Source organism: Meleagris gallopavo, chromosome 7, assembly GCF_000146605.3.
Source record: "Meleagris gallopavo isolate NT-WF06-2002-E0010 breed Aviagen turkey brand Nicholas breeding stock chromosome 7, Turkey_5.1, whole genome shotgun sequence".
Classification (NCBI taxonomy): Eukaryota; Metazoa; Chordata; class Aves; order Galliformes; family Phasianidae; genus Meleagris; species Meleagris gallopavo.
This window is the reverse complement of record NC_015017.2, coordinates 30,290,917-30,315,784: the sequence shown is the minus strand read 5'-3', so window position 1 is coordinate 30,315,784 and position 24,868 is coordinate 30,290,917. Positions and strand designations below refer to the sequence as shown.

Below are 24,868 nucleotides of genomic sequence, written 5' to 3'. Positions count from 1 at the left end.
AAAATTCCATAGTGGAATGGGTGTTAGTAAGCTCTTAACATATGCTTTGGGTTATTGCTGTTTGTGTGTCAGCCCCTGATTTATTTCTAATTCCACTTGATCTTTGAACAACCAACCCAGCTTTGGTTTTTTCTTAAAAGTTATTTCATTGTAATGCAGTAGAAGATGAAAATTAATGGAAAGGTTTTAACTTGGGAATAATTGAAAGGGAATGATGTATTGTATGAATTGTATTAATTTCCAATTCATTCTGATTATTCTGGAGTTTTTCTAGAGCTCAACAGCTGCTTTCAGTTATAAAAACAATGAAAAAAATCTTTGTCTAAGTGTCAGGTGTATGTTCCATTAGAAAAAACAAACTGACTAAAAAGGTTTTCTAAAATTATTTGGAGTGCAGCTGATGAAAGGAGAGCAGTGGGCATTGAAATGATATGGATTAGTATTAGAACTTCTTCTTTCTTTGCCCTTTTCTCTTTTTTTGTCTCTTTTCCATATTATTAGCATCAACATTATCCGATCCTCAAAGTATAACAGGGATCTTTAAGTAAGAAGATGGCAAAACCAATGACCAATCCAGCTAAACAGCTAAATCACAGCATTGAACTCTTTGATCTGAATCAACTAAAAAAACCAAACTCATTGCTCTCCTATTAAGATGCACAGTGAAGTACTTCACACTGACCTTGTTAAATTAGCACACCTGAAAGGTCAGTGATTTTCAGCAGGGAGGAGTGTGTACCACTGGGGAGCAGAACCTGTTAGGCTGGCCCTTCCCGCAGGGATACTGTGAGCCTCCCCTATGATAGTCCCCTTTAGGTAGAGAGGGGAAAAACAAATGCTTTTTGTTGAATTAACTCGTGCTGTTTCATTTGCAAGATGTAAAAAGGTATAGGAAGAGATTAGTTTTCCAAAGGATACTGAGTCGAGTAAACATTGTTAGAAGGGTGAATGACTTGCTGCTTGAAGATGATATGTGAAAATGCAAGTTGCAAACAGACACTTCTGCAATATAAACAAAGGGCATATGGGAGTTAAAAGGAACCAGAGAAACACTAATTACTTCAGGGAAGGCAGGAAAGTTTAATTGGAAAGTGATATTGAAATTCTGATTTTTTCCTATTTCTATTTGTGTGGGAACAGCTGAATCACGGCCTGAACCTCTGATTGACCACCTGAGGTGAGCAATGAGTCAGCCCTGGGAGCACAGGTGAAGGCAATTCAGCAATTCACCTGTGCTGCAGGAAGGGGCGGAGCCTGGCTGCACCTCTCCTAGACCCTTTTAAGAGCTGACTGCCAGCGGGGGAGGATCTTTTCTGGAGATCCCTCCTTTGGGGTTTTACAGTGAGCCCAGGACAAGGGTAAGCACTCTATCTTTCTTTTTTGGTGTAATAATCTCCTTTGCCAAACTCTCTTAGATTTCGTAATTATAGCATCTGTACATTCATTGATTATACACCATTCAAAGGAAATTTCTTTAAAGAAATAAAAAAAAATAAAAATCAACCACCCAAGAAATCAGTCCAGCTAGTTTACATTCTTTTCTACTGTAAAAATTTTCAAAAGTGTGGAAATTCAACCAGCTCCAGTTGAGAGTGTCTTTAAAGCATAAGGAATGATTATTAAGTTAAAAGTAAAGGTGTTTTTTTTTATTTTTAACTCATATGAAGTAGTGTGAGACAGAACTGGAGGCTGAGGTTAGTTGATGTAGTTTTTAACTATCAGAAGCTGTGCTTTAGTAAGAAGTTGCTGCAGCCTTTATGTTCTGCTGAATGAATGCTTTTAGCAGCCTTCTTCATGGTTTCTTAGCCGCATTCAAGCAATACTTGGAAGCAATACATGAAATACTGATTCTGTTTTTTGTTACTTAGGGATATCGTTGAGATGTAACGAGTACTGTTAAGTACACAGAAGTTACTCTTTCTTTCTGTGCTGTGTTACCTATGGCTATGGGATACTGTAATTTTTTTTAGTTTTTTTTTTTCCTGGTATGTTTCTCTATGTTATTTACTTGCCTGCCTCTTGTAGTGGTGTGGCACTGCTTACTGTCAATCTGCTTTGATTTAACATCTTTCATTATGGTTTTCTTCATCTTGGTTGGTGCTTAGGAATTAATATCTCATAATGATCTGAAGTTTGCTACTTTAAACACAGAATTTTTAAACAGGAGACTTGGCAATAGATGTTCAGTAGCTGTTCTTAACGTTTAATTAATGCTGTGTTATGAATGCATGTTTTTCTTAGCTTATACTATTTTGAAACATTGCTTGATATATAGAATGAAAAAAGTGTGCACACTCACTAAGTGATGCATATTGTTGTGTCTGTGAACTCTGTACATTTGTAATGTTAAATTTGCCAAAGTTAATATGTTGAAAAGTAACAAGTTACTTAAGTTAGTTAAATGCCTCTTCCTTGAGGAAAATTACCATAATGGTTACTTTTACTAAAATGCAATTACTGTCACAGTAACAATCAATCACATTTTCTTGTAGAAAGAACTTTCCCCAGTTCTGAATGCATTAAAGTATAAGATTGCTCTGCTCAGTGCTAAAATGAGCTGCAGAGGCAATGTGCTTTTGGAGAGAATCGAGTGGAAATTCCAGTCATGTGATTGTCTTCAAGGTTTTTCAGAAATGGAATTTCAGCTTTCAAATGAAATGGAGCGCAGTGCCCTGTAAGACATTAGAAGTTCTGAAAAGATTGACAAATAATTGACAAATGTCTTGTTTCTGTTGAGCATGGCTGAGTTTTTTTCCCCTGACGTTTGTTTTCTCTCCCCTTTCCTTCCCCATTCTGTCCTTCCAGTGTCTTTGTGCTCCTGACTCCTGCACCTCTCCCATTAACTCCACTGTTACCAAACTAAAATAAGAATTCCAGGGGGAGGGGGATAAAATTTTCTGCAAAAAGTAGGGATGAGATTAAAAAAACTGAATTTTCCACCAGCTTGACTCCCAGGCTGGCCTGTGAGAGATGAATAAAGAAGTAACTCCTGCTTCTTAATCTCTCATGCCATGCATAGATGTAAGACAGGCCTTTGGCAAGAACAGGCTGAGATGTTAAAAGGTCCATTGAAAATGCTGGAGTTGCATTGATTTGCTTGTAGTTCTGCTGGTGGGTGCTGCTTCCTCAGACTTGTTAGCTTTCACTGGGGCACATGAGGAACAGTGATAGAGAGAATGGTGTCAGTACTGCTCGCTGCATATGTATAACATATACATATGTATATGTTCTGATGGCACTCATTGTGCCACTCGTCTCCAAAGACACCAAAATCACTCTTAATAGCATTGCATAGAAGTATGATGTAGAATGGAAGGTGACAATGCACACAGTGGTCCTTAAAAGATAGAGATGTGGTTCTGTGATGGTGTTTGGTAGCTGTGTCCTTCATGGCACCGGAGAAAGAAAGCTGGATTGCAGGCTTGCTTTGCTGTGTGTTCAGTTTGTTCTATGATATTAGCTAGAAAATAAAGATTTTGAAGATCCTAGATGGAAATCACTAAATATGGAGTAGTTGTATTGGTAAATCAAGTGCTGGTACTTTGAAACCAATTTTAATTTTTTAGCTATTTTTTCCTTGTATCTTTGTAGAAACCATTACGTATAACGTTTGCTGTTGCTGTGTAAATGAGTTGTATTATATAGTGTAGAATATGGCACAGAAATAGGCACTGTTGTCTGGTCGGTCTGCAAAGCAGGTATGTACTTAAATTCCCATTGAATCTAAATAGTTGTGATGGTTAGCTTGAGATGTCCTAGGGGGAACATCACTTTTTTTTTCCCCCCAGACAATATTGATTACTGCCTTGTGTAAATTACACACAACTTGAGGAACAATTAATAATCTGTATTGTGATTAAATTTGACCTAAGCTAGAAATATAGGTGATTTGTTCTAAGGTGGTAGACCTAAAAGGATTTTAATCATGTTATTATCTTTTTAATGTCTTCATGTAGATGCAAAAATACCATAATTGAAAAAAAAAAAACCTGCTAAAATATGCACTGTGAATGTTTACACACTTTGAGATTCATGTTAATATGTGACCTACTGTGGTAAATGTGTGCATTATGCTAAACGTATCCATTTCATGCATCCCTTTATTTTCTTGATTTTGGGTTAAGTTTATTTTGCATAAAACGTGACATAGATTTCAGTAAGTGTATACTCCTGTTGCTAATATGCATATCTAGGTCATTTATTGCTTAAAGTATGAATGCTATTTTCATTTTACTGTTTGCAATTAGGTAAATAATTACTGCAAGACTATTTTCAATATTGATTTCAGCACGAGCTTTTCCAGCTCTGTTCAATACAAGAGATAGGTAATACCTGATTTAACTTGCAGCATTTTTTTGAAAGTTCAGTAGTGGTTTGAAACTTCTGTATAAAAATCTATATCTCAATTCTGGTTTTTATTTGTTTGATTTGAAAACAACGTTCTGCCTGATACTGTAGGGGCCTTAGGTGGGTTTCAGAGAGTTCGTTTGGCCAAATAACACCTTTTGCCAGACTTACCTGGTACTGGAACTCTTAATGACTTGGTATTATGGATGATAGGGTAATATGAGGTACTGTAAAATTTGATTCAAAGTCAAAACTTGACTGATCTGAGATAATTTGTTCTCAGATGTTCTCAATACTTTTTGTAAGATTAACCCAAAAGGTGCAGAAGTGAAAACTGAGGAGGAATTTGGAGAGATTCATGTAGAATGTGAGAGAATCACAGTTTGACACGGAATGGCTGAGGCTGGAAGAGGGGCTCAGAGGGTTCTCCTCATCACATAGAGATGGGGCTGGAGCAGGCATCTGCAGCTGCATTGCTCAGGAAGTAACAGAAAGAAGAGTTTGAATTTTATTTAAATGATTATGAGAAGAGATGTATGTATTTACTGTTTATACAGAATAGCTGTGATCATTCACTTCAGTAACATGCACATACATGGAACGTATGCAAACTGGGTGATCTGATTGCAGCCAATAATCAAATTAATAAAAAAGCAGCAATACATACCATTCCTAAATCAGAGACTGAAAGTGAAGAACTTCTCAAGGCTGACTGAGCAAGCTGTTCTCCCTTTGGTGTAAATTGTCATACAAATGGTAAAGAGAGTTACAAAAAATGAATAGCAGGCATTAGAAATTCTTTGCCTGCCCAGAAAGGTTTGTTCACTAGCTTACATGTACTCTTGTTACTCTTCTCTGTATGCTCTTGTTTATCAAATTATTCTCTGCTTTGAATATCTTTTTTTTTTTTTGCAGTTCCATTAATCTTTTTCAGATTAGTATTTAGCATTCTGCAGTAATTACCTATTAATAACTTTTGACAACTTGTCCTATTAGTATCACCTTTTAATTGCTTCGATCTTGCAATATATTCCTAGAATAGGCCATTATTTCAGTGATATAATCATAGAAATAATTGTATTGTACTTAGGTTAGAAAAATGGAGATCTAATAGGAATGATGTTCTAATTAGAATTCAGAAGACTGGTTGGCACACAGTTGATTTTGTTGGCTCCCAGCCTAATCTCGTTACATTGTTTTTAACTATGAAGAGAGTGGGTTTAAAGATCTCCAGCCCTGCAAATGAGATGAGGGAGTTGTAAAGAGCTTAAAGAATCAGAAAAGTGTAACTCCTTCAAAAGGAATCACGCAATAAATGTGATATTTAAAATTTGTGCCCAAGTATCCTTTAACAAGATGTGAACGTTGAAAAAATGTAATTCAAATATTCAGTATGGTTAAATGGAAAGTGTCAGTGTCTCATTGTACTGGTTGTAGTACTACTCTAATTGTAAACTAACTTGAATTTAAGAAGTGTGTGGGTGGAAAACAATATGGTGCAGTTTTCATTTTAGAACTGTAATAGTATTTTAAGTACTAAAGAATCACTAAATATTGACAAATAGATGTCATACTCACGTTAAGTCTGTAGCTCTTCTGTGTGAGGCTGTTTATAGCATTAGCTTCCATGTGTTCCAAGACATTTATTTCAAACTCTTCTGGTGTGGTTAACTGCTGACACAGGTGGGTTTCTGTAATGGTAAGAAACAACTTACATAAAAGCTTTTCCTTCCATGACCGTCTGACCATACCTGCATTATTCAGATTTAATTGCATTATCTGGCTAAATGCAACTGCTGCATACATCTGATAAAACTAGACACAAGTATGTAAAATTCCATCAATTTTAACATACCTATTCTATTATAGGTTTTTGCAAAGTGAACCTATTGTGCCGCGTTCTCCCATTTTGCAGTCTTTCATGTAGACAAAGAAAATAATTTGTCTTTCGTTGAAGGAATCAGCAAATGCAATTGATTGCCTTGGTGGTGGCTACCTGTCTCACTGTGAGCTCTTTGGCCTTTTACTGTAGGGCTTCTGTTTTCCAAGTTATTAGGCACTCTCATATATTGGTGCAACATGGCATTCTCTCAGAATTTTTTCAGTTTCTTGAAGTTACTCCTCCTTTAAAAGCTCATTCATCTGAATTCCTTTAGGTCTTCTGATGCAGTTTTCATTTTATGCTGATTCTTTGAATCTGTATATTGCCAATTAATTGAAACTGTTTAAATCTCACTTGTAACCAAACAAAATAACCTTTCATAATTTCCACATTTGCATATTTCTCTATAGCATTTCCTTCTATCTGTCTTTGCTGGAATAATACACGTTTTTTTGCTATGTTTATCTACAGCAGAGTGCATAGATCTTTGCCCTTGAATGGGGATGCATCTTTCAAGAAATTCCCTGTGGAAATGGATCAAATACATCATAGTGAGATACCATGAGGAGTGAACATCTAGATGGAGAAAAACTAGGTCAATGAAATGATTCTTGAGACCATTAATGAAGGCCTGTTAAAGAGCATTCTGATTTCATACCAAATCACTTCCAACCAGGTAACATTGGAAAGTAAGCCAGGCAGGGTAAAAATAGTTTAACTGGAGTGTTGCAGTGCTGTGACTACTACATGATCCTCTCAAACTAAGCTGAGTTGATTCAGCTCCTAAAATCTTGAACAAATTTTTAAACATTAGAAGAAACCCAAGTGCTCTTTACTGCTTAGTACAGCTTAGTGCAAGTTATTTTTCAAGTTCACTCTTGCAAATTTGACAACCAGGAACTGTTTTGTGTTGAACAAACTGCCTTTTACTTAGGCAGTGTCTCGCACTGTTGTTGTTCTTATCTGAGAAGACTGCATTCAGCATGATATGTTTGTTCGTGCTGTTATCACTGATGTGTACAGGACTTACATACCCTTTTCTCTATCAAAACACAGATCTTATTCTCTGCCTGCCTTTTTACCTTTTCCTTCTGTCACTCCTACAGTTTTTTTTAAACTTTAATTTATACCAAGCTTCTGCTTTCTCTATCAATATCACATCATTATTCTTATCTGATTCTCCTGATAATTTGTTTGCACTGGAATTCTTGGCAGTGAACTAAGAATTTCATTGTCTACCTACTCTCTTTTCTCTTGGAGAGTATAATAGAGTGGGTGGGTGAAGCCTCATGGTAATATTTTTATATTTGAAATGTAGCCACACTTTATGTGCTCCTACACATTGTGCTACTTATAGATAATGAAACAAGTCTCATCTTGTGGTCTACTGCTTTTCTATTTTCTACTATTTTGTGCTAATTCTACTCATTTAATCTCAAACATGGAAATTAATGTCGCTTCTCTTTTCTTCCCCTTGCTCTGTGATATTACTCAGGAAAGAACTATTAGGGACTATTATCAATAACTGGGAAAGCATAGCAATAAGCCTTACTTCCAAGAAATAGAGAAAGAGGGTCATGAAATTAATAGGACAGTGCCACAGATGTAATCATCTCACAATATTACACATCTCACAGCTGAATTAGTACGCATCCTTCAGAAACACCATGACTCCCTCTTCTGTGCCCAACTTGTTCTGATATCTGGTGGCATAACTCAGCTTTTTTTCTCCTTCCCTACCATTCTGGAGGGTTCTGGGGACCTCAGAGTTCCTGCACTGTTTCCTGTAATAAGGACAGGAGTATAATTGTAACTCGTTAAAAGTAGATGGTATTTTGAGGGGAAAAAAAAATCAGAGCATCTGCTGAACAAGTACCATTAAATATTATGTAATTTTTTATGTAGTGCATCTTCACAGGCAATCTGAAGTAAATAATGACTGCATATAAAGAAAGTAAATAGAATGTTGTTTATAAACGTTATCATTAGCAGAATGGATGATTTTTCATCTGTTTCTTTTAGATGAAAAAAAACATTTTTATTTATTTGGAAGGTGCGTAGTGTAGCATAAAAAAGAACTTCTGTCATGACAGATCTTTTTTGTACACATCCATCATCTTCTGCATAAAAGATCATTTGCTCTGCAGTGAAATTCCTGTTTTGAAATAAGTTTACCTTATATTTTTCTTGCAGATATTCTTTTAGCTTCTTTTTTTGGTTGCTTAAATTTTAAAGTAAACTTGGAGTGCTCTGATAGTATTTAAGGATTCAACTTTACTTGAATTTAATGGAAACAGCAGCAAGAAACCCAAATATTTTGTTAATCCTTCTCAAGACCTGATGTAAGAGCTAACATTGCATGTTTCAAATAAATCCTGAAAAATTGAGTTTCACAACTTTAACTTACCTGATGCTTTATTATGAAGGTTCAGTTATGTATTCATAGACATTCATTACAATCCAAACAAAACACAGATAATCGTTTCTTATGTTTGGCTTAGTTATTTTCAATTTCTGCATAAACCTAATTAATAGAATTAATACTGAAGGAAAACTGCAGTTCTGAATTATGCAGATCTTAATTTTTATACAGAAGTAGTTTGATTTCTCTTTGCTAGATCTTAATACTTGTAGTCTTTCAGATGCATTAAAACTTTTTTTTTTTTGAGGGCTGGGCTAGAGGAGATTTGATATGTCAGTTAATTTATTTGAATTCCTTTTCTTATCATAATTGCAAATGAATAAATTTTTTAAGCATTTCATGACTAATTTGAATGTTTGACTGACTACATATAATGTCTTTTAGACTTGGTAAGTCCTTAATATTGCTTTTTACGACTGTGGAAATAAATTCCTTTATTTCTGTCTGAATGTAGTTGTGCTTCTGGAATGTGCTGGTGAGATCAGTTCAGTGTAGTTGGTTGAAATTTGATGGCTTCCACTAAAGAATGTTAAGTAGATGCAATAGTAGCTATTTTTTGCTTTAAATTTTAGGATATTGCTTAATAAAGAAAACAGTATGTTCTTCCTAGATGTGGAGTAATGACGTGGGTGCCAATTTGCAGGTAAAACCAAACACTTGCATTCTTAAACCACTTTACCATTAATTCCATCACCTTACCATGTTCCTGCTCTGTCCTAGTTCTGTGCTCACATTGCTGACCAAATCTTTTTCTACCACATCCAAAGTCTTATCAGTTATAGGTGATGTGTTGAATATCAGCTACTCTATGGAGCAGTTTGAGTAGTTTCCTGTTAGAAAGCATCTTCAAAATGGGAAAAAAAAAAAATATAAAATGATGAGTGTGTTTCTACCTTGAACTGTAGAGCTGGCATAATAACTCTATTCACCTCAGCTCAGTTTCTGCCTCCTCTCTGAGTGTGTTCCTAAGATAGATGTGTTAGCAGGTTTATTTTAGAACACCCGCCTCTTCTTACACAGAGGCCCTCAAACATATAATCAGACAGTAATGGTTTCTGAAGACTATAGGTCTGATTTGGGTTGACTTGTCATGAGCCAGTGAGAGGATTTCTGTAGCATTAATAATCCAGCTAACGGAACAGAAAGCATATGAGGGTGGTCAGTATTTGAAGCTTTCTAAGAGTCTTATCCCATACCAATATCCAATACCAAGCTGGTTGTTTTTCAGAGGAATATTTTTGATGACTAGTTTCTCGAGGGAAGATGGCAATCCTTTCTGACTTCACTATGTTTATTTGTTCTTTGTAAACTATTCTGGCAATAAAATGTCATTAATAACCTAAAAAGTTGGAGTTAATTACAGGGTGTGAAAATATACCCTATTTTCTTGACTGTTTTTGTAGAAAGCAGCTTTGCACTATTATAGGTTTTGATACTTGTCTTGTTCTCATCCACCTTTTTGGGCTTCCTGGTATGTTTTTAAAAGCCAAAATCTGTTACTTTATTTTATCCTACAGAAATAAAATAACTTAAATATTCTTACTACATACCAACAAATCTCCATATTATTATTAGTCTGTAAGCAAGGCCAATGCCAAAAAGTCTGGAGGAATTAATTAAAACCAAATCCTTCAACTGGTGCCTTCAACAGGTTCTCAGGGTAACAAGGTGATGAACAAAAAGAAATACCTGTCCTTACAGTAGGGAATTCAGATGGATAAATTGTAAGTCAAGCTCTACTTCATTTTCTTTTATTTCTGTTGAAGCAGCAAAGATGTCCTGCTGTGTCCAGATGTATCATTCTAGTAGCAACTGGGTCTTCTTACGAGATACTTCCATACTTCATCCCTCCATTTATGCCAGAAGCTAAGAAAAGCTGCTGACAAAACTGCACATATAGTAATTTCTTAATCCAGGTCTCTTAAAATGACTGAGTTAAATTTAAGTGAACTATTAATATGCAGTGTACTATTTGGTAGGATGAGTCTGTTTGATGCAGGTGGATCAGGAACATTTGCCTGTGTGGTTATGTGGTACAAACTTTTGCTGCTGTACAAACCTTTGCTGGGGAAAGATGGTTATGAGGATTCCTCTAGCCAGAAACAGTGATCTTTTAACCCAGTCAGCTGCATCCAAAATATATCTTCTTATAGGCTAGGGATTTGTGCAACTGGTCTTAATTAAGATGCCAGTTCTTCTTGCACGGTTTCATGCTGAATTTGCAGTGCTGTGGGCTGTGTGCTGGCCACGTCCACTGGCACATTTTGGCAGAAAGTCATTCTGCCTTGACACTTCCCACCTGCAGATTCCATGGTAAAGCAGACAGCATAGTCCTTAATGGATAGAGAATCCATGATACTCTGCTACTCTACAGTGCCAAGTTGAGCTACTCAGATCTCTCCAGAAATGAAAGCAGCAAACAAAGATTAGGATTATTTTGTTCTTTGTGACTCAACTTGTGTTACACTCATGCAGCTGTACTACACTGAAGACCTGCGCTGATACCTGTGCATGGCAATGTCCTTTAGCACGTGACAGTGCAGCCTCATTCAGTGCTCGTATACCTGAGCTGCGCTGCATTGTGCAGTGCAGATGGAGCTATAGAAGACAGACACTTCTGTCTTTGCTGTCACTGGTCAGTACTGTGTGACAGGAGCCTGTGTGAAACACAGCACCCCGTACTCAGTGTCTGATACCAGAGTTATCCTCTTCACATTATTCTGCGCTTTCCATGTCAAACAGTATGGTAAGTACTGGAATGATGCAGAATTTTGGATATTTATAACTTGTTTATCAAATAAATTACTTGCAGTTTTCAGTTTCCCTTATTTCCCCGCTGTTCTCTACAGAGATGTTGGCATCACTGGAGTCAGGAGGCAGTAAATCCATTTGTTCTGCTGTTTCCTGGGGCACAGGTGTTTCAGCTTGCTGTGGTTTTTTGCCTGTCTGAGATCTTCTTAGGCACAGTGGCTGATTTACTGCCCCATATGCTCTCTCTGGTATTTCTCCACAGTGTATATCTACCCAGAGCGATAACCTTATACTGCTGAGGGTTTACCTGTGTTTTCTCTAATTACAGACAGCATCATTTTATGCAGTCTCACTGTGATTGGTAGATAGAAGCTGTCTTCTAACTCCTAGTTGCTCTGCTCCTCTGTGGTAAGGGTTGTCATTCTGCTCTACTTGGGTGCTCTGAGAGAAGTAGAGATGAAAATTGTGGGGCAGCCAGAACAATATTTTTATTTTCATTGTCATATAATAGGAAATCTAGTTGGTAGCTATGAAGTAATCATCAGCTTCCAACCCCAATGTTCTAGTGCTGATTTGTGGCTAAAGGGAAAGTTGTATGGGAAGACTGACTCCTTTAAATTTAAGTTTAAATCTTCATGCAGGTCAGGAGAAAATAGGCTCTGTTCAAAATTGATGATGTTTTTGTTTTATTTTAAGGCAGTGACCCATGGCCCAAAATGTTTAGGTGAGAAATCACTGGACCAATATATCTTGTGTAAGTGATAAAGTACTGTTATTCACTTCTGTTCTGAGTGCTCATTTCTCCCTGTATTTATGAATAAGAGAAAACATTTAACAGTGGCTGTGAGTTGTTTTTTTTTTACTATAGCTGTGATTTTTAACTGTAACAAACCAACCAATTGTCTGTGTAAAGCAGCACTGTGATCTTACAGAGGTCAGGCAGTAACTTTAGAACGTGCAGTCAGGAGGTGCAGTGGTCAAAATTAAGAAACAACTGCTCTGTGAAGAGAGATGGAATTTTTTGAAAACCTTTGAAAAGAGAGCACTAACTGAAGAGTTATGAAGGGGGCATATGAATTCATGAATAGCATGGGAAATGTGAAAAATGATGTGAAATCATGTCCTGTGCACAAGACAAGAAATAGTATATGAATATGAAGCGCTCTCAAATAACATAGAATTAAATTTGGGGATTTTCTGCTATAGAGACTGTAGAGGCCAAAAGCACAAATAGATGTTTAGCTCATCCTCAGCGGCTGTTGAGGAGAAACAGGAGAAAAAACACATACAAAGCAAGAGTTCAGGGTACAAAGTTCTGTTCAGGAAGATCCCGACTGCAGGACAGAGGGCTGATAGGGGCCTTGGTGGTGCTGAGATAACATGTCCAATGAAAGTTATTCAGAACCAGATTGTGTTCATATACAAACTGTGTTGTCCTTCAGGGACGTAATCATGTTCTGGTTAATCTTTGTTTGCATCACTGCCACAGCTGCACTGCAGAATTATCTCCTTGGCTGTTTCCTTTACGGCTTGGCATCACCCTGTGATGAGCCTCCTCACAGCAGCTCACACATCCCATGTTATGTTCTCTGTGGTACAGCACTTCCCTTGGCTTTCTGTGACAGCAGCCGTGGAGGGCCCTGCTTGATTGAATTGGCCAACAGGTTGAATACTTTGCTATAGCTGTAGTGAAATCTACACTTAAACTGTGCTGCTACAGCCCTGTTTCCAAAAATAACAAAGATAACAGGTGTAAGTAGATAGAGGACGTATAACCACTGGACAGTCATGCTTTGTTTTTTCAGTAAGTAGAAGTGTTTTCATGTATGTAATCAATGTCAGTACTGGAACACTGGTGATACTATGAATGATTTGTACAGCTCTTTTCATCCCAAGAGTTCTTCCTGTTGTGCAAACTATGCATCACGGTGTCACTGCTGAAATGCAGCCATCTTTGGTGCTGAAAACAACACAAAGTACACAAAAAAGTACATAAAAGTACACAAGAGTTGAGGACTGAGGTTTGGCAATACTGGGAATTATTGGGGTACTGTCTGGATAAGTGTATTAATGCTCAGGTCTGCTACTGCTTATTCAGTGAGGACTTAGTAATGCATAAACTCCTTACAACTCTGGATTACTAATTAAAGGATATTATGCCTAAAATCATATGCTGCTTACTGATTTTTTTATTTTTTTTTTTCAGTTGTGCAAAATTTGGTATTTTTATATTATTTTTAATGGCTCCTCTGTTGCTGGGATTTGTGTTCTTCATTGATTTGTTGTGTTTGTCTCGGCAGTCTTGTAGGTTAGGGGTGGTGGTTGAACTCGTGGTTAGCTGTGTTGGTATACAGCCCACAAAATCTATCACATGTACTTCACAAGACCACTCAATTTTTTTGATATTTAAAAATGATGAAAGCATGGTGCCTCAAGAAATCATATAAATCAGATTAAAAAGCCTGAGTTTTTGATGTGCCCTTAGGCTCAAGCTACAGCTGAAGCCTAACTAATTGAGTAGGCTGCTGTTTTTTTGTTTTTGTTTTTAGTAGAGTTATGTGAAGTAGTTACCCTGACTAAAGATGTCCTTTCTTTGCTTCTAGCAAGAAATTATGTTGCGTTATTCTAGAAATACGAAGGAAGTTCCTAATCCTGAAGGTAGGAATAGTGGTCCACTGTCTTTCTCATGAGGTCTGAAAATGGGAAGTTGCATTTGTTCGTGGAGAGCGGATTCCAGGAGCTGCCCCAAGAACTGCAAAACTGTAGGACATTCTGCTGTTTCTCACCAAGTGTTTTTTGGTTGCTGCATCTACCCAAATACTCTGTTCTACTGATAGAGTTTTGAGCTAACAGGTGGGAGGCATTTAAGTCCTACTAGATGTCTGGTATTTTCACTCGTAAACAATTTAGTGTAAGAACTGTTACCGCTGTCTGTGGTGCACACTTGTGGTTTGTGAACAAGCAGTACTTTACTAAGTAGGGTGAGAGATACTTCAGTCCTCTAGACACTAATGACTTTACAATGTGGACTGCCATACCTATTAAATAATTTATCAGAATTTGTTAAATTTCAAGTTATTTAACTTAAAAACCAGAAAAGTTCTATCAGGGTCTCACAGCAGACCATGCTGCTCTGTACCTTTTCCACCCCACTGTTTACACAGGTATGTCAGTGAAGGCAAACAGAGCTACGTGGTGAGCGTGGCTCAGGACATTTACCTGTGTATCCATTACCAAAGTTGGAGTGTGTGTGTGTGTGTGTTTGTTTTCTCTGAGCAGTTTACATTGGGAAAAAAAGATAACTTTGAAAATATAATCCCTCATTTTACATCAAATTCTCTCAAAATCCCATGACTTTAGGGTTTGCATATTTAAGGAAACAGTGCTTTTTGTTGTGACATCTCTTACAATGTGTTGAATGAGTAGCATGCCTTTAGATTTCTGAAATGTGTAAAGTCTGGAAATTTTAATATAATAATAATAAAAATTCTAGTTGTGACCATGTAGCTATGAATATTTTGGGAGGTGTCCAATTACAAAATGGGACAAACTTCTGCCATATGGTCCCCGTTCTGTAATTGATAATGTCTATAAGCTGTTGGTAGTATGGGAAACAGAAATCTATGTTGGGAAACAAACCAAAAAAGTGACGGGCTGCTGGAAGCAAAGTTCTCCAAGACCCTGGTGGTCTATCACTTTTCTACATTTCTCACACAAAATTCTAGACCACAATACCACCAGTTTCCTTTGTGTAGTACAAAAATACCATTAACCTTCAGGCCAAGAAGTCCCTGTGCTCTGAACTATCCCAGCATCACCAGCTGGTGTTTTCCTGGGGGCAGCACAGATTGAAGTGGGCTTTAAGTCGGAATTAGAAGAACATGAAGCTTTTGGTCTACAAGGTAGGGAAAGAAGTGTGAAGGCATTTATGTGAGTAGTTGAGGAGGAATCTGTTGCCAATGGAGTACAGAAATCTAGCGTAGGAGGAGGAATATGAAATAATTAAAATGTAGGTGTTGTTCCCTTGCATCCTTGAGTACTCATATAAATGTGAGAGACTGGCTGGAAAACTTTGCTGTCATTCCAAAGTTAAGCTTTCTTGTTTTTTTTTTTTCTTTTAAGTGACCAGTACTTTGGGGATTATAAGTAGAACTTGAGAGAAGTAATATGACAAATCAGTAGCTTGCTGTGGCTGTGCTGGTCGGGTCTCCCGCTTGAAAGGAGCTGCTGAGTGAGGGTGTAGACCCATGTTCTGTGCCTCCCTGGGATCTGGGTGTAGAAGAAATGAAAGACAGGCCATGTGCTGTGGTCCTCTGAGTGTGAGGTGATACAAACTTGGTGCAGCTGGCATATAGCATGCATGAGTGAGTTCTGCAGGAGGAGATGGATGTGATTAATCACTTCCAAACTCTATACCTGTGAGCTAAACCAAGCCCAGCTGAAGGTACAGTTCACAGAGTTCTTACAGATAAAATACTTCTTTTTTGTTACAAGATACAGTACTCCAGTGGAAAATTTTGGCTAATGATATTTTTAAGACATGTCTGCGTGCATATGTGAGGGAGATTGGGGAACTCTGAACACAACTTTGCATTTCTTTTTTCAAATCCTTTTGTGTTCTCACTGCAGTGAATTCCAGATGAGATTGTAGGTAGATAGATGATAATGTCAGCTGTCTGAAACAGGTCCTGAATGAATCCTTTTATTTGCTTACCGTGATAGAGTTTCACTTCAAAAGCAGTGTGGCCATTTTTAAAGAACAGTGTTTCCCTTTAGACAGCTAGCCAATCATCCTTGCATAGCTGAGGCCAAAATAGTCCTAATATTCTCTTTACTGCTACTACAGTATCTCTTAAAATGAAGGATGAGATCATAGCAACATTTTGGTTATTGGTTCAGTTTCCTATTTCTTTCTCGAGCTTTTTTAAGCTCATACTGTCCTTACAGAGTGACCTCCTGGTTTACCATGTGTAATCATGTGACCAGTTGTTTACTGTGCTTTGCTGTGTCCTCGTTTGAGTCATTTTGATAACCTAGGACAACATTTTTAGCTTCATGTTATATCAGGGGATTCAGCTGTGATTTGCTCACGTGCTCGGGAGGAATCCAGTACTGGGATGAAAATGAAGTATGGCAGAAAGAACTTCAGAATTGGGTTTTATATTTGAACGTTAACAAATAAACTGATGCCAGTAGAGTTCTTTTTCCTTGCTGTGCTCTAAGTGTGCTGTGTTTCAGTTAAGAGAGCTTTCAGTAGAGTTATACTGGCAGGTCCTAGTGAGGAGCTAGTGGAAGAAATCTCTGCACAATGACTGATGCCTCCTGGTATTAAATCTTAATAGTATGTTCATTGCTGATAGTATTTTATTTTGTACTGTAAATCAACTTGTTTAATATTTACTATCCCGCATTCATTATAATGTGCTTCTTTGCATGTAAAGAGCTTTGGGTGCATTTTGCTGCGTTCGCTGGCATGAGAGTTCCAGCTGATTTTTCATGTTCTTGAGTTGCAGATGCCTGAGTGTCATGAGATCTTTCATTAAAAAAATATAGCATACTGTTCCTATGCCAGATATTCTTCTGGAAAGCTATTTTTGCTCCTATCCCCCAATAGTAACAAGAAAATGCTGCACTATGAGTTATTTTTAGGTGGATGGAAATAGCATCCAGATTATTTCAAGCCAGTGATGTATAAAATCTTAGTAAGAAAAGATGTACTAAATTTTTATTGCTTGTTTTCTCACATTTGTTTGTTGTTAATATTTAGAAAAGTTTCATGTGAGTAAAAATTATTGTTCAAGATAATTTGTAAGCATGGTGCATTCTCACGTATCAAAATATGATGTAAATGAAGATGACTTTTATTCTCCTCTTGGATGCTGTGATTAAACAAAGCGACAAATCTCATCCTTGGCTCTTACGAAGTGTGATGTGTTACAACAGTCCAGGGCTCAAAAATTGGCATAATCAATCCAACAGGGTAATATTTTCATTTCATTAATGGAAGGAAATGAGAATGGCTGAACTTAATGAAAGCAATGAAGATTTCTCTGTTCACTTGAAAAGTTTGAGAGGTACGTGAAATATGACATCAAAGCAAGTTTTATAGGTGATGGAAAGTCAAAATGCGTAGGATGTCACAGCTCTTAGATAAATGGGGCTGAATTTTCTACTGCCTTGTAATATCACCTTTCCTAACATACTGTTGCAATAGTTGAGGTGCCTATGGTAGATGAGAACTGAATTCCAGTGTTAGAATTATTTATTTGCCTTTATAACACCATAAATAGGTATAAACAATTAACACAAGATGATTTGCTAAAATTTAATTAAATCCTCCATGTACTTCCACTGTTACAGTCAGCTCATGACTTAAAGGATGCAGGATTTGTACCATATGTGTCGGTGGTAGTTGAGAATTCCATGGATAACATCTTAAATGTAGTTACACTGCATATTTCACTTTTTACAGTGATAATCTTCAAAGGGGGTTTTTGCTAGATGCTGTTATGCTCTTCATTTCAAGAGCAGATACTCCTAAAAACGTTTTTAAAAATGATTAACTGCCTTTAGTAATGTTTTCTTGTGAGTTTTAATTCATTTTATAGATACTTTTTATTTATATTTATTATTATTTATATATATTTATAGATACTCTTTTATTGCCTTAGCTCCCTATTCTACGGACAGAATTAATTACTTCTATAATAGCCAGTGAAATGCTTCTTGGAATTGCTCTACATGTGAAGCACAGGAAAGAATGTGTCCTAAGCTCTACATTCAGAAGTTAACTTCCAAAATAGCAGACTGTTTATGTGATGGATAACATTTTTTCTTACCAAACTGTATCTAATCAAATCCTTACAAAGCAATGCCATGCATTCAATGCATGTCCCATAATTCTCTTTGGAGACAGTGCACAGCTGCTGCAGTTAGTATTAGCTGCTTCTTATGGCTCGGTATTTTCTTTCAATAAAAATCACAGATGGCGGGGTGTCTTTCACACCGTGATTGTAAATATGAGCCTGGGTCAGGTGAAGAGGTGATGTAAGTACATGTAATTCTACTTTAAGTATAAAAATCCCACATTGAGTTCAATTACTGTCTGTTTTTTCTGTAGTCCCTGAATGTCCAGACTCGATCCAGTGACAGTAATGACATGAAACATAAATTATTGGTGTGCTTTATCTATTAGAAATAGTAACATGGCTCTGAAGGGTTTAGCTTCTTGTGAGTTCACCTCTGTGCACGTGTAATTGTTACCACTTGTTCCTTGTCCTTTTAAGTAACAAGTAGGTAAGAACCACCAGGTTCCTGCAGTTTGCTTCTGCAGATGCCTCATTTCCCTTCTGCTCCCACCAACACATCCACTTTGGGCAAAGGGGGAAACTTGTAAATTATTTGCACAGAGCTGATGTCCTATTTTGTACGAGTTTTCTTGTTGCTAATTTTAGGGTGAAAGTGCAGTGATATGGAACACAATCGTACATACCTCGGATTCTAGTTTTGTTTCTCTGTTGAAAAAGTAATTAGAGTACATCTGTTCTGAAGAGAAGGGTTTGATGAGGACGTGAGTCCCTCTTAACTCTGGTGTTGGAAGCAAGGTTAGCCACGTCTTTGTGCTTTTGTGGCTGGAGCTGCTCACAGAACATGTTAGCTTGAGCACAGCCCTCTGAGAGTGCAGGTATGTTGTTTTAGAGGCCCGTGCTTAAGCTGTGACCATCATTTGGCCACTGTTAGCTTGGAGGACATGTCTTAAGCAGTAAACACGTCCCAGTACAAGACTAAGATCTTGCACAAGTCTGCTGCAGAACTAACAAGCATTTAAGAGTTTCCATCAGGTTGTACCATGTGTTGCTGTCTAATACCAGCTCAATCTACATCCAAGTTAAGCAGGAGGATATAGAAACAGAATCTCGTGGTGACTCAGAGTCAGAGGAATATAGAATAGAGACTGACACAAGTAGAGCCTATTATGGACTGTGATTATTATTAGAATTAGCAGTGGTGAATATGAACTTTCTTTCCATCTGGAAAAAAATCAGTCTCTCTACTGATTTTTAAAGTTATTTTTGCAGTATTGGTGGATTTGCAAGCTGTAAACGTTTCTGAGAGCGTTTAATTCAGCTGTCAGTATAGGACTATACCTTGTTTGTGTTTCCTAGGCTATTTTTGGGCCACTTTGAGTATGATGTGTGCTGAAGTTTCCATCATTTCTTTCAAGTAGCTTTCTTGGTTCAAAATGCCCCTTTAGCAGATTTAATAAGTCCTAACTTGAAATTAATCTCTGATTTTATTTTGTATTTCTCCCTTCCTACTTCTCTATGAGTGAACTCGCTGTGCCCATAAAGGCAATGGCAAAACTCCTGTTGAGATAAATGCAGCATTTTCAGCACTAATATTTTTACTACTTAAAAATATGAAAGCAGTCCTTATTTCCTCCTTGTTTATTTGTGATGTCTTAACCTGTGGTATATATATATTTTAGAGTTTTGTTCTCTCTGGTGACTTACCATTTTTATTATTCTTCCATCAACCTTCTGTCATAGATTTAAATCATTCTGCCTAGGAAAAAGTTCAGCTGAAGGCTCATTTACGGAGGTGCTTTGCACTTTGGCTTTTTGCTTTTACTGCCAAACTCGGATGCTAACTCAGAGCTATTCACTGCCACCTTGCTAAATATTTATTTCTTTTTTTGTTTTGCCACATTTTGGGTATTCGTCTGTTTTTGACTTTTAGTATTTTTCTAAGATGAAGGTTTTTTTGTACTATTCTGTCAATCTGCCATCTCTCTTGATTACTTTAAAAAAAAGTTCTTATCATTCTTTCTTAAAACTTCAACATCTTCTGAGGGATTTTTTAATTTTTATTTTTCATTTTCATGTTGGTTCCTTTTTATTCCACATCTTATAATAAAAGAGCTAAAAATCTGAACTATTGCCAGCCTTGGCGGAGTAGTTTAGAAGTAACACTCCATTGCAGTTGATTTTAATGACTGCATTTTGGCATGCTGTTACTAACACTGTTTGTTTGCTTTCATTCCACGTGTGTGTACCCCTGGACTTAAGAAGGATGCGTGGACTTTGAACTTAGAATTGAATGGATGTCCAGGAAACACTGATAGGATGGGCTTTCTCTAATGCTGTATAGAGATTGGAGGCCTTCAACATTTCAGTGTTGGAAGGCACTTTCATGGCATCCATTTCTATTCAGGGGAATAAAAGGATTGTGCATTCTAGCTAGCAAGGATGATATGTCTGTGAGATTTTCTTTTAATTTTTGGCATATTTTCTAGTCTGATGTCAAGTAAGGGTGATACCGAGGAGGTTTCCAAATCTTCTCACTGCATATGGACCAACATCAGAAAGAATGAGATATAAGTGCCCATTTGTCAGCTGGCTTTTTCTTCCCCAGTAGTGTCTCAGGTAGGGAAGGAGTCACCTGCTTACATCTTTTAGATGCTTGATGAGCTCAGTGACAGTGTCATTGGATGAGAAGGCATACAGCTGTGCACTTCTGACATATTGTCAGCACGATAATCCATAACATCTAACAGTCTCACCTCGTGTTCTGATTACATGTAATCTAAATGAGAAAGGAGGTGTAGCTATTTCGATGAGCGTGTGAGAATGCTCAGCAATACAGCTCAAAGTTACAAAAATACGGTTCGTAAAGCATCTCAGAATTCACACCTCTCTGTAAAGCTGTCAGACATAACAAAGTTCTGGTTCTTCTCTTGTTCCCATTTCCTGGTAAGATTTTGACAGTAATCATCTATAAATTGAAAGGGCTTCAAAGGGAATAGCAAGCACGACTTGAGAGTGGGCTGAGTGGGCACATCTATACTGCTAAATATGAGGAAGTTAAGCTGCCTTTTCCGTCCCCAAATCCAAATGGTGCAAAGATGGTTGTTGTCTCCCTCCGAACAAGGCTGCTCACAGCCATCCCACGGTCTGGGTCTCCTTTGAACAGCATGTGATAGCACTGTACCCCAAAGGTACAATCACTGTTCTTGAGGAGGGGTCGGGGTTCAGTTCCTATTCTGAAAGTTTGCCATCGCTGCTGCAGTGCACCAGAATGATTAATTACAGGCCACTGCAATTACATTTTCTGTATGCAGTATGAAGACATTTAGAGGGAACTGAGGACACGTTTCCAGGACTGTGCAGGCAGACTGCTTGAGTGCAGTGAGCCAGGCTGAGGTATCATTTTGTTTGCTGACCCTTGCAACTTGTTTCTGAAGAAAGCCATGCCCAAAGCCATGGCTTAGGTTTGTCTTGGGGAGGTCTGGCTGGATTGTTTGAAAGCAGATCTGCAGAGGAATTGAGAAATGTTGGACAAACAAGGTGCAGTGCTTGGCCTGCAGAAATATGTTTCTTAATTAGGGTTTCTAGCATTGAGCTTTCCTTTTCTCCTTCCCTAAGCTCTATACCTCTCTAAATTGGGTTGTTTATGACCAAAAAAGTTCGGCATATTCAGTATGGGTGGAGTGCAATTTAGATATCTGTCTTGGGAAACAGGAGTTTACATAAATCTTACTTAGCTAAAATGTTGGTTCAGGTCCAATTATGTACAGTACAACTGTGTTTTAAAGACCTAAGCTGAATACCTAAACTTGTCACGTCTCGTGGAAATCGGATAATTCTGTTCCCCTTCTCCCATATTCTTCATGTTCTTGCATATTCTCTGCAAAAATTCCACCGTGCCTATGAACAGAAAACCTCTGACAAGTACGATCTCTTAAACTTCCAGTCAGCTAATGAACGTAAACTGCAGGTTAGTTTTCCTTCCAGCACTCTGGAGAATGCCTTCGATCAACTTCTGACCAACTCCATAGAGTCGATGTGATGTGAACAGGGCTTTTTGTAGCTGCTTTTGCCCGACTATACGACTGCTCCAAACTTCCCTTAGCTTCGAGTTCTTTGTGCTTGTTCTCCCCTGGCTGAGAGCTGTCCCAGAAAAGCTCTCAAGATGACTAGCAGTTATTATTCCCATTGCCAGTTCCCATCACTCCACATTACTGGTGATTTAGTTTGGTGCCTGCACTGGGGCTCAGAGTTCATGCTTGTGATGCTGCTGTCTAACCCTGTAATTATGGCTGTTAGTTGTCTTGCAAATCTTTGATACCTGTTTCCTTGTTGGTCATTTTGAGTGACAGGCAACACTAAACTTGTTTGTTTAAAAATTGTTATCTCCAGAGGGAATACAAGACCATTAAAAATAAATATCTAGTGCCTGGTAGTACTTAATTACTTGTAAATTCACTGTTTTAGACTACACACAAAGTATGTCCTGCCAGGTCATTAGCCTACAGGTTCTGAATATAATTTTATTAGCTTCTTTGAAATGGACTATTACCTATTTAAAATAACTGCATTTTGAAGCATTTTTAATTATTTTTAATCCTACAGGATACTTCACTAATTATTGCTGATAGTATAGAATAATTTTATTATATGCAGTGAATTCTGTCTGACTAGATTTGGGGTTTTAATTAAAAGTTCTAATGGATTTATTATTAATGGCTTTAGGCTCTATTTACTGGAATGCCAGTATGATTTTCTGTGGAGACAGAACAATAATTCAGTTCCTCTCAGCTAGCTGTTGAAGAGGATGATGTACAGTTTTCATCCAGACGCTGTGATTTCTTCTGGCTTCTACAACATTATACGTTACCATGTGGAAGGTGGATTTGATAATCAAGATTCATACGTAATTAGCCTACAATGAACAGCTCTTCTATTCCCTGTGACCTTGCAGACAGTTATATCTATGTCTGTGATGTTTCTTCTGTGAACCAGAAGTGACCAAGCTGATGGGCAAGTTCTCACCAGCACAAATTTTGGAAAAGTAGAAAAAATTTAAGAAACATGAGTGGAGAAATGGGTGATGAATCTGGGAATGAGAGAAACGGAGAGTTGAGGACTTTGAGGATGCAGATCTGAAGGTGCTCAAGGAGCCTTTAGGCTCAGAGGAGAAGAGACAGGGAAGCAGGAATTCAGGTGCGATGGAGAGGCCTGGAGTGCAGCAGGATGAGAAGACAGTGCTGTCAGCTGCTGTGCCCAAAGCCAAGCCTGAGCACCGTGTTTATTTTCTGGATGGGAACAGCAGGTGAAGTTTTTGTGTGGCATGGAGTGTGGGAGCATTTAGCCCAGGGCTGCAGTGCAACAAGGCATTAGGACATTAAGGCTTTGGCTTATTTGAGGCCTTACATTGCTGTGCTGTATTTCCATGTAAGAAGACTAAGAAGATGACTTCGTTAAGTACTTTTCTGCTTGTGTAACTGTGTCTGTTCTAAGGATTGTAATCAAATGGGTAAAAGGCTTGAAATAGTGAAGAGCCAGAGGCCTGCAGGTGGGGATGTGATGTGAAGGGCAGAAGATAACAGCTGTAAGGCTTCTTGGTAAATGGCTACAGGCCACTGCGTAGCCCTGTTTTAGACACTGAACAAAAGTTGGGGGCACGGATTGAGCTCTGTAGTGCTGCTGTGAAAAATGAGAGTTACTGAAATGTTGTTTGTGCCAAAGATGGGAATAGTTTGGCAGCCAACAGCTGTCTGGTTATAGTCAAAATGTCCACTACTAAGGCCTTTGGATTATCCAGCAACCAGAGATACTCCAATTCTTTCCATTCTTTCACCTCTTACAAACACTCCCATGAAGAAAAAAAGCTTTGAAAGAAATGCTGGGAATTCTGACGTTTTGCAGTGTTGCACAACAGAGATGATTAAAAAAAAAAAGCAACCAACAACCCCGTCCATTACCTTATTAAGATGTATTTTGAACACTCCTGATAGTTTTGTAATCTAAAGGAGTACGAAAGAGATTGAGACATCCAAATCATATTGAATGCTTATAGGGAAGAGACACAACCTCTCCAATTGTCAACGTTGGAATACTGCAGCAAGAGTTAGGCATGGCATCTAAATGTGACAGCGTGTTAACCTCTCTCTTACCATCACTGTTGAACTGCACTTGCAAGGTTTTCTCATAACTTTGTTTCTGAGGTGAAGCCCAGAGCTCTGAGCACCAACAAATTAGAATCCTGGGGGGGAAAAAATAAAAATAAAAAATGCCTACATGAGGTATTTATGAATAGAGTCATTCTGTGGTGAAAGTACTTTTGTTGTACTTTGTTCTAACGTTTAATATGTCAATTTAACAGCAACTTTGCTTCTGTAAACCAATTTAAAAATTGCATGTTCTGCCTGTCATCTGTATGGTGGTGTATTGAACTCCTTCCTTGATTTCTTTAGACAAATGCAAAGTGACATCTTAAAGGAAGAGCAGCTATTACTGGCACTCAGGACTTAATGCCTTGACCTGGTGTGCCCTCCATGACCTTGGCAGTGTAAGGCAGATTAGTAGTTCAGAGTATCTTTCTGTTCATGTTTATTTAATTGGAGGTATAGATGTTGTATTCACACGCCTTACAATCTGTGAAGTTAAAATTAAACGATTTGCCAT

At 37.8% G+C, this 24,868-nt stretch overlaps 1 long non-coding RNA gene across 1 annotated transcript; it reads left to right on the top strand.

Moving 5' to 3' along the window:
• The first annotated feature begins 1,318 nt into the window (after positions 1 to 1,318).
• On the top strand, positions 1,319 to 24,141 carry LOC109368633. Its single transcript, XR_002116867.1, has 2 exons — positions 1,319 to 1,358; positions 22,934 to 24,141. It is a non-coding gene; the product is annotated as an uncharacterized LOC109368633 (long non-coding RNA).
• The last annotated feature ends 727 nt before the right edge of the window (positions 24,142 to 24,868 follow it).